The 12221-nt window shown below is 40.8% G+C and overlaps 1 protein-coding gene across 2 annotated transcripts in view; it reads right to left on the bottom strand.

Moving 5' to 3' along the window:
* Positions 1 to 389: 389 nt before the first annotated feature.
* The window catches only part of Orc5 (origin recognition complex subunit 5), a 168336-nt gene continuing 156504 nt past the window's right edge, over positions 390 to 12221 (bottom strand). For both annotated transcript variants that reach the window (XR_008214289.1, XR_008214290.1), the window contains exons 17-18: positions 5269 to 5403; positions 390 to 2993 (exon numbers count right to left, since the gene is read on the bottom strand). The gene's annotated coding sequence lies outside the window, so the exon portion shown is untranslated. The remainder of the gene's footprint in view (positions 2994 to 5268; positions 5404 to 12221) is intronic.

Below are 12221 nucleotides of genomic sequence, written 5' to 3'. Positions count from 1 at the left end.
TGTAACATCAGATAAAACCTCAACATTGTTTGCCTAATGAATGAAAAGGCATATGTAGAATCATTGCTACAGTATCTGGGAAGTCTCCGTACCTATTTATTTTACTCTTGACCGGATATAAAATCAGGGCTTTAAAGGGGTTGATTGAGAGAGCATAGTTCAGCAATAAGTTGCTTGCAAGTGGCCCTGGATTGGATCTCTAACACCACCAAGGAGAGAGGGAAGGAAGGGAAGCCACACACACACACACACACACACACACGGGTGGTGGTGGTGGTGGTGGTTAAAATTTCATTGCCTATTTTGACTAATTGAATAAAACTGCTAAACACACAATTTAATTTTTAAGTAGTCTTTAATAGTGTTAGTTAAAAAATCAACACAAGTAATAAGTTTTCACCTATTGGAAGGATTTATTCCATCATTCAAAATGCATTCATTAGTTCCCTAGGAAGTGAAATTATATGTATGTATGTATGTACACAAAATTTAATTTTATTTACAAAGACCTCAATTCATACAGACCACAAACTATAGCATCTAAAGAGTCTTATAAAAGAAATATGAGATTATGTGTACATGGATATATGCTGATCAGTAAAAAACTGTATCAGCCTTCACCATTAAAAATGACAAGGAAGGACAATGAGAAGCACTGGAAATGACTCTGTGGGGATGTATGAGTCTGCTCAAGAGTCCACTCCATGTTCCATGTTCCCAAATGTGTTTTTCAAGACATCTTAATCTCTGCCAGTCCCTAACTGAAAAGTTGGGTTGCATTCCTTAAAATTGAGAATATAAGAAAGACAAGCACTTTTCTTTATCAGTATTCTCTAGGCTGGCTGGGATGGAGGGGTTGACTTGAATGGCCTGGGGCAACCTTGTTCTGGACAGCAGCTCTCTAGAGACTGTTGGGGGTGAAGCCCCAATTTGTGGCATTTGCCAATTTTGTGGTAATAAATATTCTCAACCTGGGCCCATTTCAAGCAAATAAGTTTTACAACCAGTTTGTAAAAGTTCTGGGTGTTTGACATTTAGCTCTTCCAAGCTCTTCAGCTGGTAAGAGCTGGCAGGAACACAAGCCTGGGAGCTCCCTGACTTCTAGCATCAGTGGAAGCTTGGAGCAAAGCCTGATTCAGCAGTGATCAGTCAACAGTTTCAGTTACAGATAAACCATCAGAAAGAAAGACTCCCAGCACCAATTTATAGGTAAGTATACAGAGGACAGAGAAGTGGCTTGATTTCCCAGGAGCATCCAGTGTCAATGGATAGCTCATGATTTTACTCTTTCCTTTAACAGTCAAGGCATGGTTCTCAAATGCTACTCTGTGTTCAAATTGCCTAGAGAATGTCAAGAAGTTCCAGGTCAGTGATCCCTCCCCAGGCCTTTCTCACAGAAAATCTGAGCAAAGCCCTAGACGTTGTGTTTCTAACAAAGGGCCTGAAACATCTTGCCTTGGATGTTCATTTGTTACTTTTTTAATGCCTTGACAGGGGAGCTGGGAAAATAACGTGAAGGAAGGGAGATTTCTTCTGGTTTCAGATGCCTGACTGGCCTCCTTACTCTCAGGCCTGCAGCAACGACTATTGAAAATGCAGTAGAAGCAAAATCAAAGCCACTGCCCACTGGCACATCTGGTTGTTCTTGATTATTTTTCTGTTATTCATCCTTGCATTTGCCATCTTTGTCAGTTCTATTAAATACACATTAAACAGGTATTTATTTTCATTCTTCTGAGTCTGATGTTTCATGTCAAGGATGCCAAGAAGACTCCAACATCTTTGCAATGAGGAGTTCAGAACTCAGAAGGGTAGGCATAGACGAAGAATTTCAGCACAGTATGAACTAGGTTAAAGCTTGCCCAGATAACATGGAGTCACAGAGGTGCTCAAGTCAGTCTGAGATATCTCTCTAAGAGAGCTGATACCTGAGGCAAGGCTTATAGGGATTTGATGGACAGGAACCGTTCCAGGAGTGGGAGCAGCAAGCATAACTCATGGAGAAATGTCTATTCCAGGATCCCCTTTCCAAAACTCAAATGTAAACAACACTGACATTCTCACATCAGTCAGAATGGCCGTCATCAAGAAAATAAATGATAACAAAGACTAGTAAAGATGCAGGTGGCAGAGGGCAAGGGGAGAAAGCCTTGTACACTATTGCTGGAAATGTGAATTAGTCTAGCAAGCATGGAAATCAATATGGATGTTTCCCCAAGTACTGAAGATATAACTACTACATGATCTAGCTATACTATTCCTTGATATTTACCTGAAGGAATGTAAGTCAGCAAACAATGGAATATCTGCATATACATGTTATTGTATTCAATTAGCAGGCAAATGGATGAAGAAGATATGGTATTCATATACAACAGCATTATTCAGCACTAACAAAGAAAGAACTTACATCATCTGTAGGAAAATATGGGAAACTAGAGATTAACATGTTAAGCAAAATGAGCCATACTCAGAAAGACAAGTATTACATCTTTCCTCTTATATGTAGAATCTAGATTGAAAGTTGTGAAAAAAGAAGGGAAACTTTGGACTTGGGGAGACAAATGGGTAGGAGGGGAGATGAATAAAAATGGTATTTTATATCCCTTGATATTTGCATTTATTCTTCTCAAAACTATTAGGCTTTATATTAAAAATAGAAACCCTATTTCTTCTTCCCTGTATCACATTGTTATGGACTGAATCTCTCCACAATGCATGTGACAAAACTCTTCCCTGAATCAAGACAGTATCACTGGGTCACTGGGGTTGTTGCACTTAGGAGGGAAATGACTGGGAGCATCCTAGCCTCTTTCCAGCATTCAAGGATATGGTGAGACGTTGTCAACCTCCAGAAGCAGGCGTTCACGGTGCTTGGAGCATCCTAGCCTCTTTCCAGCATCTGGAGATATGGTAAGATGTCAACCTCCAGAAGCAGGCCTTCACCAGAAACCAATCATGGTATCCTTATGTGGGACTCATACGCTCTAGAACTGAAAATAAAACAAAACAACACTTGTGTTGTTAAAAGTCACCCAGTATAGCAGACCTGGTGTTTGCAGACATGATTCATGAAGGCATCCATTTCATTTAAAATGTCTAAAAGCTACACTCTGAATTCTGGGACTACCCGTCAAGTGCCATTTGCAAATTGGGATTAATTTGAATTACTCTCATTTGTTGAATAGATAGATGATTTTGTTAATCACAAACTAGCAACAAGACATGAACAAGTCTTATAGAATGCTAGACAAAGAGAAGGCAGTGCACAGTGTGACTGTCAAACCATGGACGTTTATGGGAGACTTAGCACTGCCAACTGCAGACTCTCATTATGACCTTACATTATGTCTTTACAGTTCTTCATTTGAGATCACCAAGCTGAAAAAAGATGTCTAGCTTAAAATTTTCTTGAACATGCATTTTGTCAAACATATAAACTTCTGTTATATGACAATAGCAGAGAGGACAATGAAACAATCCACATCTCTAAGGGCCGTAGTTCCTTTTTACAACTCTTTCCTGGGAATAAGAAAGTCTTTCCCACAGCTCCCCAGCCAACTTTCCCCTCTGTCTGGAAGAACTTGGGGAGGCTGCTAATTGCTAATTCTAAACAAGTCACTGTCAGGGGAAGTGTGGAATCATTATGAATTCAGACTAATTTCAGGGAGTGGGCTAGACGTTAGGAAGACAAATGCTGTTATTACTAAAAACAGCAATCTCTACTAGCATTGTCTCTACATACTTTCTGCTGTGTTGGGAAAGGAGTAAACCCTTTCCATGCATTGTATCATTTAAAAACAAATCCAGTGCACTGTGCCCATTTAGCAGAGTTGTGCAGTGGGTGGTAGATAGTGCAGACAATCACGACCGGCTGAAGCACTGAGAATGTGCAGAGTGGAGTGACCGAAGTAGATCAAGCCAGCCAGTGTCCAGTATGGAGGGGAGGGGCTCCTGATTCCTCACCCCTCACTGAGGAGCTATGAACACTCTGTAGCTTCTGGGGAATGGACAGTCAGTTTTCTTTAAGGGTATGGCTCCTAGTAGGTCAACCACACTTCACTTCTCTGGATGGTCCCACACCCAGGAGTATATATATGGACAGCACAAACTGAAGTTGATGGGTTATTATACAAAAAAGGGCATGGAGTTGGGGCAGTAGGGAGGTGGAGGGTGGAGGTGGATAGAGAAGAAGTTACAGGCGGATTTGGGTGAATATGATTAAAATACTTTGTATGAAATTTTCAGATAATTAATAAAAATATTATTAAAAAGAAAAATGTAACAGCTAAAAAATGAAATAAATCCAAAAGACATAAATGTTCATTATTTCCATATCACAAATGGGGAGACTGAAGCTATGGCTGGTGAATGACTCCAAATTCATCATCAGTAACTGCTGAGCTAGGACTCAAGTCTGAAGGTTACCCCAAAGCATACATCACTGTAACGATGTAAAGACGGCTCTGCTGCCCACAGAGACATGAGTTAAGGTGTCTAATCCAGATCTCAAGAATGTTGTTAAGGAAAGCATGGTGTAAACACCAGCATGGAGGAGAGGTGAGATAGCTGAGACGTGTCCAAGAAAGGCTGGAGGGAGGGTATACTTTGTTGGCTTAAATATATCCAAATCTTCCCATTCAAAGTGGGGCATACTAATATGTGGCATGTAATTTTTATGATGTCATGAAAAAGGGTGGCAGAGCCAGAAAAGGAGCTAAAAACAAGTCCACACGGTGCTAAGGTGTGGGGTAAAACAGATTATTTACTAGTTAATAAAGCTCATATCTACTGAGTACTTCCATATGCCCGGACTTGTTCCAACAATTCTGTGATGTAAAATTATTATTCCCCAAATTTTATAAATGCAATAGAGAACTCCAGGGGTTTCTAAAAGGATTAAAGAAGTAATTAAGTAATTAAAGTATATACAATTATTCTTTGAGCAGATTAGAGTCTTCCACAGATGCAGGTTGTTATTGCTATGGAGAAATCATAGGTCTTTTTATATTTCAGTATGCCATCTTTATTATAGACTGGCAATTGATAGCTATTATTTGCTTTTCTAATTATTTTCATTAGTGATATTTGATATCAATATTATATATAAAAGAAGGGTACAATATAGAAGATTGGTTCTGCAGGTAAAGAAACAATCATAGATGAAATGCTGGCCATGAGATTCTGTAATGCACTTGCTGGCTGACGCAGAGTCAGCAATAGCAAGAGCAGGAACCAAGGATCTTGAAGCTCATATTTATGACTCACATGTTTCGATGACACCTGAATTCACACTCTTTGCCATTCTCGGGCCTGAGAGTTGAATTTCTCAGCTGACTTTAAACTGCTGATCTGCTCGTTACTGAACTTTTCTTTGTTCCTCTCTGTGCTGTTGGCCTTTGTCTGCAAACGGTCATAAAAGTTTCACGTAATGACAGGTAAGGGACTGGGAAAAGATGCAGGCATATGATATTTGACACTCAAAAGATGTATGTGTCCTTCAGTGTAGTCTGAACAAAGCACTTCTCTGGGCATTAAAGTAATAACAAAGAATCCTGGTCCTTCCAAATACTAAATTATATTGGCACAGAGTTATTTTATCCCATAAATAACTAGTTTCACACACACACACACACACACACACACACACACACAACAAACTAGAAACCTTTTGCTTTTAGATACACATCTGAGTCTTTGTAATATCTGAATAGTTTGACAATGAAAAATTTGCAAGTTCACAAGTGGGAGGAGCTGTGAAATGGTGCAGTGGGTGTGAACGCTGCCTGTGTAAGCATGAGGATCCCAGAGAGGATCTCAAGTACCCACAGAAGAAACCAGCACGGGCTGCGGTGACGGCACACTTCTTTAATTTTAGCATGCAGGAGGTAGAAGCAAACAGGTCTCTGTGAGTTCAAGGTCAGCCTGGTTTAATCATCCTGAGTGAGGAAGCCCATTGAGGATGTACTCACTCATAGGAGGATACTAGATGTAAAACAAAGATGACTAGACTGCTACTCACAACTCCAGGGAGGCTACCTAGAAAACAGGACCCCAAGAAAGACACAGGGATCGCCCAATGACAGAGAAATGGATGAGATCTACATGAACAACATGGACGTGAGTGGGGATAATGAAGGGCAAGGGTCAAGGGAAAGAGAGCTTGGGGGAGCGGGAGATCCCAGCTGGATCAACAACAGAGAGGGAGAACAAGGAATAGGAGACCATGGTAAACGAAGACCACATGAGAATAGGAAGAAGCAAAGTGCTAGAGAGGCCCACAGAAATCCACAAAGATACCCCCACAACAGACTGCCGGCAATGGTCGAGGGACAACCCAAACTGACCTACTCTGGTGATAGGATGGCCAAATACCCTAATTGTCGTGCTAGAAACCCCATCCAACGACTGAGGGATCTGGATGCAGAGATCCATGGCCAGGCCCCAGGTGGAGCTCCAGGAGTCCAATTGGCGAGAAAGAGGAGGGTTTGTATGAGCGAGAATTGTTGAGACCAAGGTTGGATAAAGCACAGGGACAAATAGCCAAACGAATGGAAACACATGAACTGTGAACCAATAGCTGAGGAGCCCCCACCTGGATCAGGCCCTCTGAATGGGTGAGACAGTTGATTAGCTTGATCTGTTTGGGAGGCATTCAGGCAGTGGGACCGGGTCCTGTACTCAGTGCATGAGTTGCTGTTTGAAACCTGGGGCTTATAAAGGGACACTTGGCTCAGCCTGGGAGGAGGGGACTGGACCTGCCTGGACTGAATCTACCAGGTTGAACTCAATCCTCAGGGGAGTCTTTGCCCTGGAAGAGACTGGAATGGGGGGGGGGGAGTGCTGGGGGGAAGGCAGGGGGCGGGAGGGGGGAGAACAAGGCTGATATGTAAAATTAAATTAAATTATAAAATAAAAAAACTAGAAAACAACAACAACAACAACAAACTAAATTCCAAGCTGGCCAGGGCTATATAATGAGATCCTGGAAAACGAAAATAAAACAAAACAAAAATGAGGCTTGACTACCTGCCTGTTTCTATAATGGTGTTATTCGCAGGGCAGAGACAGATAGGTTCCAGGACCTTGCTGACTGGCTAGCATGGCCTAAATTGTGAGTTTCTTGTTCAATGAGAAACATTGTTTCAACATAATAAGGTGGAGAGTGTTAAGAGATCCTTTTAACCACCACATGGGCACATGGGCATGCACGTACACACATAAAATATACCATACCTAATTAATTAACTAAAATAAAATGTGAGAGCAGAGGATTCCTCCTTCCCTCCCTCACTTCCCTCTTTCCATTTTTCATGTCCTTATTTAGAGAGAAAATTAAGACCTTCATAATGTGGGTCTTAGTGCCACATAATTAATTCCCACTAGGTGGCTACATCAAATCTCTGGAAATGGACTCTAGGTAGAAGACTGGACCATGCCAAACTCAGGAATCCTTGGCTTTGGATATTTCTGTGGGATACTTACCAGATAGACATGGCATTTAGATGTTATAGGATATCAGGGCTGAATTAAATCATTTTCCTTTCTTCTAAGTGGCATTATGCCCAGCCTCATCCCAAATGTATCTGTTTACTAATGCAAGCAAAAATTGCCGCATCAGGCTGTCTGTACAGGTGACATCAATGTGTGAAAACACGTGTTTATCATGGAAAGGTTTGGAACTTACCAGATGCTGTCTCTGCATTTGTTGTGTGATGGACATCTGCTCTTGTGGGGCTTTTCTTAGGCTGTCATTTACTATATGATATTGTGTTAGGGCTCCCTAGAACTGGTGGGATGAAGATATACATTAAAGAATTACTATTAAGTCAGTCTTTAAAATAGTAACAACATCAGAGTCGCATCTGAGAGCTGAGAACGTAGTAGTTACTTGGTCCTTGAGGCTGGGTGCTTCAGCAGCTCAAGTAGTCCATGATGAAGCTCTCTTACTGGAGACAGCCCAGCAACTGGCAGTAGCTCAGTCCACAAGGTGGGGTGCCTCAGCAGTACCAATCTGGTACCAGAGCCCAGATGATTCCTGCAGAGCCAAAGATCCCTAGTCCATGGTGAGAACTTGGTTCTGATAGCAGTGAAGGAGTCATCGGGTAGGAATAGGCAAAATTAACCCAGAGGCAAGAGGGAAGGCCAGTGAGCAAATGGTGAAACAGCCTTCCTTCTGCTGTGCCCTTTTAATCTGGATTGCTGCCAATGGGTGCCAACCGCAATTAAGGCAGATCTTCTCAAGTCAATCAAGGTGATCAAAACATTTCTTCAGCTGAGGCCTCCTAGTCAAGGGATTTTAATTTGTGGCAAGCTGATATTAAAACCAACCACAATAGATATTAACTGATTATTATATATAGTAATATGCAATATTATGTCTATATCCTTTATATAATGTTACTATATTACATATTTCTATATTAAATGCCTTTGTATGTTGCACCAGCTTGATTTTCTGGAGTAACACCGATTTGGTCAAATTATATAATCCTTTTATATGAACTCAGCTCGTCATTATTTTGTTGAAGATCATTAATGTATAGTTTCTTCTTATTATCTGTGTTTGCTTCAGGATAACACCGGCTCCATGATTCTGTGCTCCCTACTTCTAATTTTGAAAGTCTGTGAAATGTGTGAATGATTGCTTTATAGAGTTGACTGAAAAACAAAAGAAAAAAAATGAAACATCTAAGCTTGATTTTTCCTGTGGGAAATTTTAATATTACTAGTTTAGTGTCTTGTTAGATGTCTCTTTATGCTTTCTATTATTTTTGAGTCACCTTTGAGAGTTTTTGTTTTTATGGAAATTTATCTGTCATTTAAATAATCAGTTTGCTGGTACAGCATTGTTTGCATTTGTATTTGACCTGATAGGGTAGTGATCAATTGGGATGATATCATTTTAGGCAAAGCGAGCATGTAAGAGTATAAGATGAAAATAAGTTATCTTCTTGGTTAGGAAACTGTTTATTTATTCATTCATTTAGCAAACACTTGTGTATGCCACTCACCACTCCAGGCTCTAGGAAAAAGCAGTAAGCTAGATATAATACCTTACCTGTTTTTATTCTCATAAAAGGTGAGTAAAACATAAAATAAAATTATAGAACATAGGTATAATATCTGAAAAATCTTGGCTATTGTTTGTTAAGTAACAGCTTATCAACTATTGGGTTTTATAATACCATAGTAAGTTAATAATTGAATATAATATAGACATGGTATCTATCAGATTAATAGATTCCAATAGTGAGTCCCCTTTCATGGACATTTAAATTTTTGTGTTTAGACAGTGAAATGGGAGAAGAGGGGATAGATATTGATCTAACTTAGTGGATTCTGACATTGAAGGATCAGGAGAAGTTCTTCAATTCCCAATGTCTGACTTCCCCCTAGAACTTTGATGCAATTGGGCCTATGGTAAAGCCAGGAAAAGAACTGAAGACCATTTGTGATTCAAGCATGAAGCCACTGTTATATATTGCCTTAGTTAGGGTTTTATTGCTATGAAGAGACACCATGACCATGGCAACTCTTATAAAGGAAAACATTTCATTGGGACTAGTTTACAGTTCAGAGGCTTACTCCATTATCCTTACGGTGGGGAGCATGGCAGTGTGCACGCTGACATGGTGCTAGAGAAGGAGCTGAGAGTTCTACATCTGGATAGACAGGCAGCAGGAAGAAAGAGATACACCAGCCCAGGCTTGAACTTCAGAAACCTCAAAGCCCACCCCAGTGACACACTTCCTCCAACAAGGTCACACCTACTCCAACAAGACCTCACCTCCTATTAGTGCCTCTGTCTAGTGACCAAGCATTCACAAATGAGTGTGTAGGGGCCGTTCCTATCCAAACTGCCACATATATCAAGTACTTCCAGTGTCTCGGACAATGCATGGTGCCTTATGCCATCTCACTTTACTCTTCTCATGCTAGCATGAGTTTATTCTGCTATGCTCAGATATGATAAAAACTTTGATTGGGAGAGAGCAAGTGATTGATCTTTACCACTGAAGTGATTAAAACAGTAGTGTTTCCATCCTTGTCACTAAGTGGAGGCAGCCTGCCTGTGTGCTTAATCAAAGGGAGCTTAAAGAAACAGGAACCAGCCTCCGCCTCCTGTTTTCCAGACCACCCTTCCTTTGCCACACAGGGTCTTCATGACTTCCTATTATCATTCTTCTCCCTGTGTCTTCACCCAGATGGAAATATCTGGACGCTTTATTTTGGGTGCTGGGGAGTCAGTCCATAGCCACAAAATGCTGAATGCATGCTGTGACACTGAACCATATTCCTAGCCCATCTTGATTCTTAAACTCATCACATACCGTAGGCACTACATAACTGGAGCACTCACTTGAGTCCTTGCTTTTGGTTGACTGACTGTATCATGATCTGCTCAATTCTTGACTTTTCATCCCCCTTACTATCAATATAGCAGATAGAATCCTGGGTTTGCCATGCTGGCATAAACAATTGTATATAGTATAGCTACATTTTATATTATTGCCATCATTCCCACACCAGTCAAATGGAATTACACCTGTTTCATGATATAATTCAGAAGCACTCCAAATAGAAAACACTAACTGTAGTATAATATTATTTTAAGATGTGTTACTTTTGTTTATGTTGCATTTGTTTAACTCTGTAAAGCCATGTTACTTTGCCTGTGTAAAATACCTGATGGTCTAATAAAGATTTGAATGGTCAATAGCAAGGCAGGAGAAAGGACAGGCAGGGCTGGCAGGCAGAGAGAATATATAGGAGAAATCTGGAAAAAAAGAGGAGAAAAGAGATGGAGGGGTGAAAGGAAGGAGTAGCCAGAGAAGGAGGAGGACTCCAGGGGCCAGCCACGCAGCTATACAGCAAGCCACGGAGTAAGAATAAGATTTACAGAAGTAGGAGACTGAGAAAAGCCCAGAGGCAAAAGGTAGATAGGATAATTTAAGTTAAGAAAAGCTGTCTAGGAACTAAGTCAAGCTAAGGCCGGCCAAGCTATTCTTAATTCATAATTAAGACTAAGTCTCTAGGCATTCATAATTAAGAACAAGCCTCCATATGTTATTTATTTGGGAGCTGGACGGAGGGCCCCCCAAAAGAGAAAAAAACCAACCAACCAAACAAAAAAAAAAACAACCACCAACAACTAACTGTGATTTTATACATGTTTCAGTAAGAAAACTTCCGTTTCCTTGTTTGTAACTTTCTAATGACCAGGCTGGTAGTCCTTATTGGTGGTGGGGAGGAATAAACCTAACATACCAGTTGGCCCTTATTTTTCATAAGACTATATAATTTAAAAAAATCAATAAAAAATGTTTCATAATGTTTCATTTTAAAGGTTAAGGTGTGTGCATAGAAAGATTATTTGGTCAATTAAAACAACTCCTGGGGAAGGGAACAAACCAAAGCAACTGTGTACTTATATGGTTGTGGTGGTTTGAAAGAGACTGGCCACCTTAGGCTCAGATATTTGAATGCGTTGTTTCTAGTTGATGGACTATTTAGAAAAGATTAGGAGGGCCGGGCGGTGGTGGCGCACGCCTTTAATCCCAACACTCGGGAGGCAGAGCCAGGCGGATCTCTGTGAGTTCGAGGCCAGCCTGGGCTACCAAGTGAGTTCCAGGAAAAGGCGCAAAGCTACACAGAGAAACCCTGTCTCGAAAAACCAAAAAAAAAAAAAAAAAAAAAAAGAAAAGATTAGGAGGTGTGACCTTGTTGGAGGAGGTGTATCACTGGGGGGGGGGGGGGGGGCTTTGAGGTTTCAGAAGCTCAAACCAGGCCCAGTCTCTCTCTTTCTCTGCCTTGATCTTGTAGAAAACACATGAGCTCTCAGCTGCTGCTCCAGGACCAGGCCTTCCTGCCTGCTGCCATGATTCCTGCATGATCATCATAGACTAACCCTCTGAAGTAAGCAAGATCCCAACTAAATGCCTCCTTTTTACGAGATGCTTTGATCATAGTGAACACTTAATTCCATCATAAGACTAATGTGAAATAAATTGTGAGTGATGCCACTTCAGTTTAGTGTCAACGATAACCCTTTGTGCAGAGCCTGACTTAACGGAAAATCAGCTCCTTGACTAACCCAACCAGAGCACTTACATTGTGTGCACTGTCATGGTGCACGTCTCAGAACCATGGACAGCACCTGTGTCAACATTCTCATTGCGTGCAAAGTAAATATTAACTTTAATTGCAAGATGACATTA

The sequence above is a fragment of the Peromyscus californicus genome, unplaced genomic scaffold (genome assembly GCF_007827085.1).
Source record: "Peromyscus californicus insignis strain IS unplaced genomic scaffold, ASM782708v3 Scaffold_6__1_contigs__length_162567912, whole genome shotgun sequence".
Classification (NCBI taxonomy): domain Eukaryota; kingdom Metazoa; phylum Chordata; class Mammalia; order Rodentia; family Cricetidae; genus Peromyscus; species Peromyscus californicus.
Note: the sequence above shows the minus strand (reverse complement) of the source record. Positions and strands in the feature narration are given on the sequence as shown.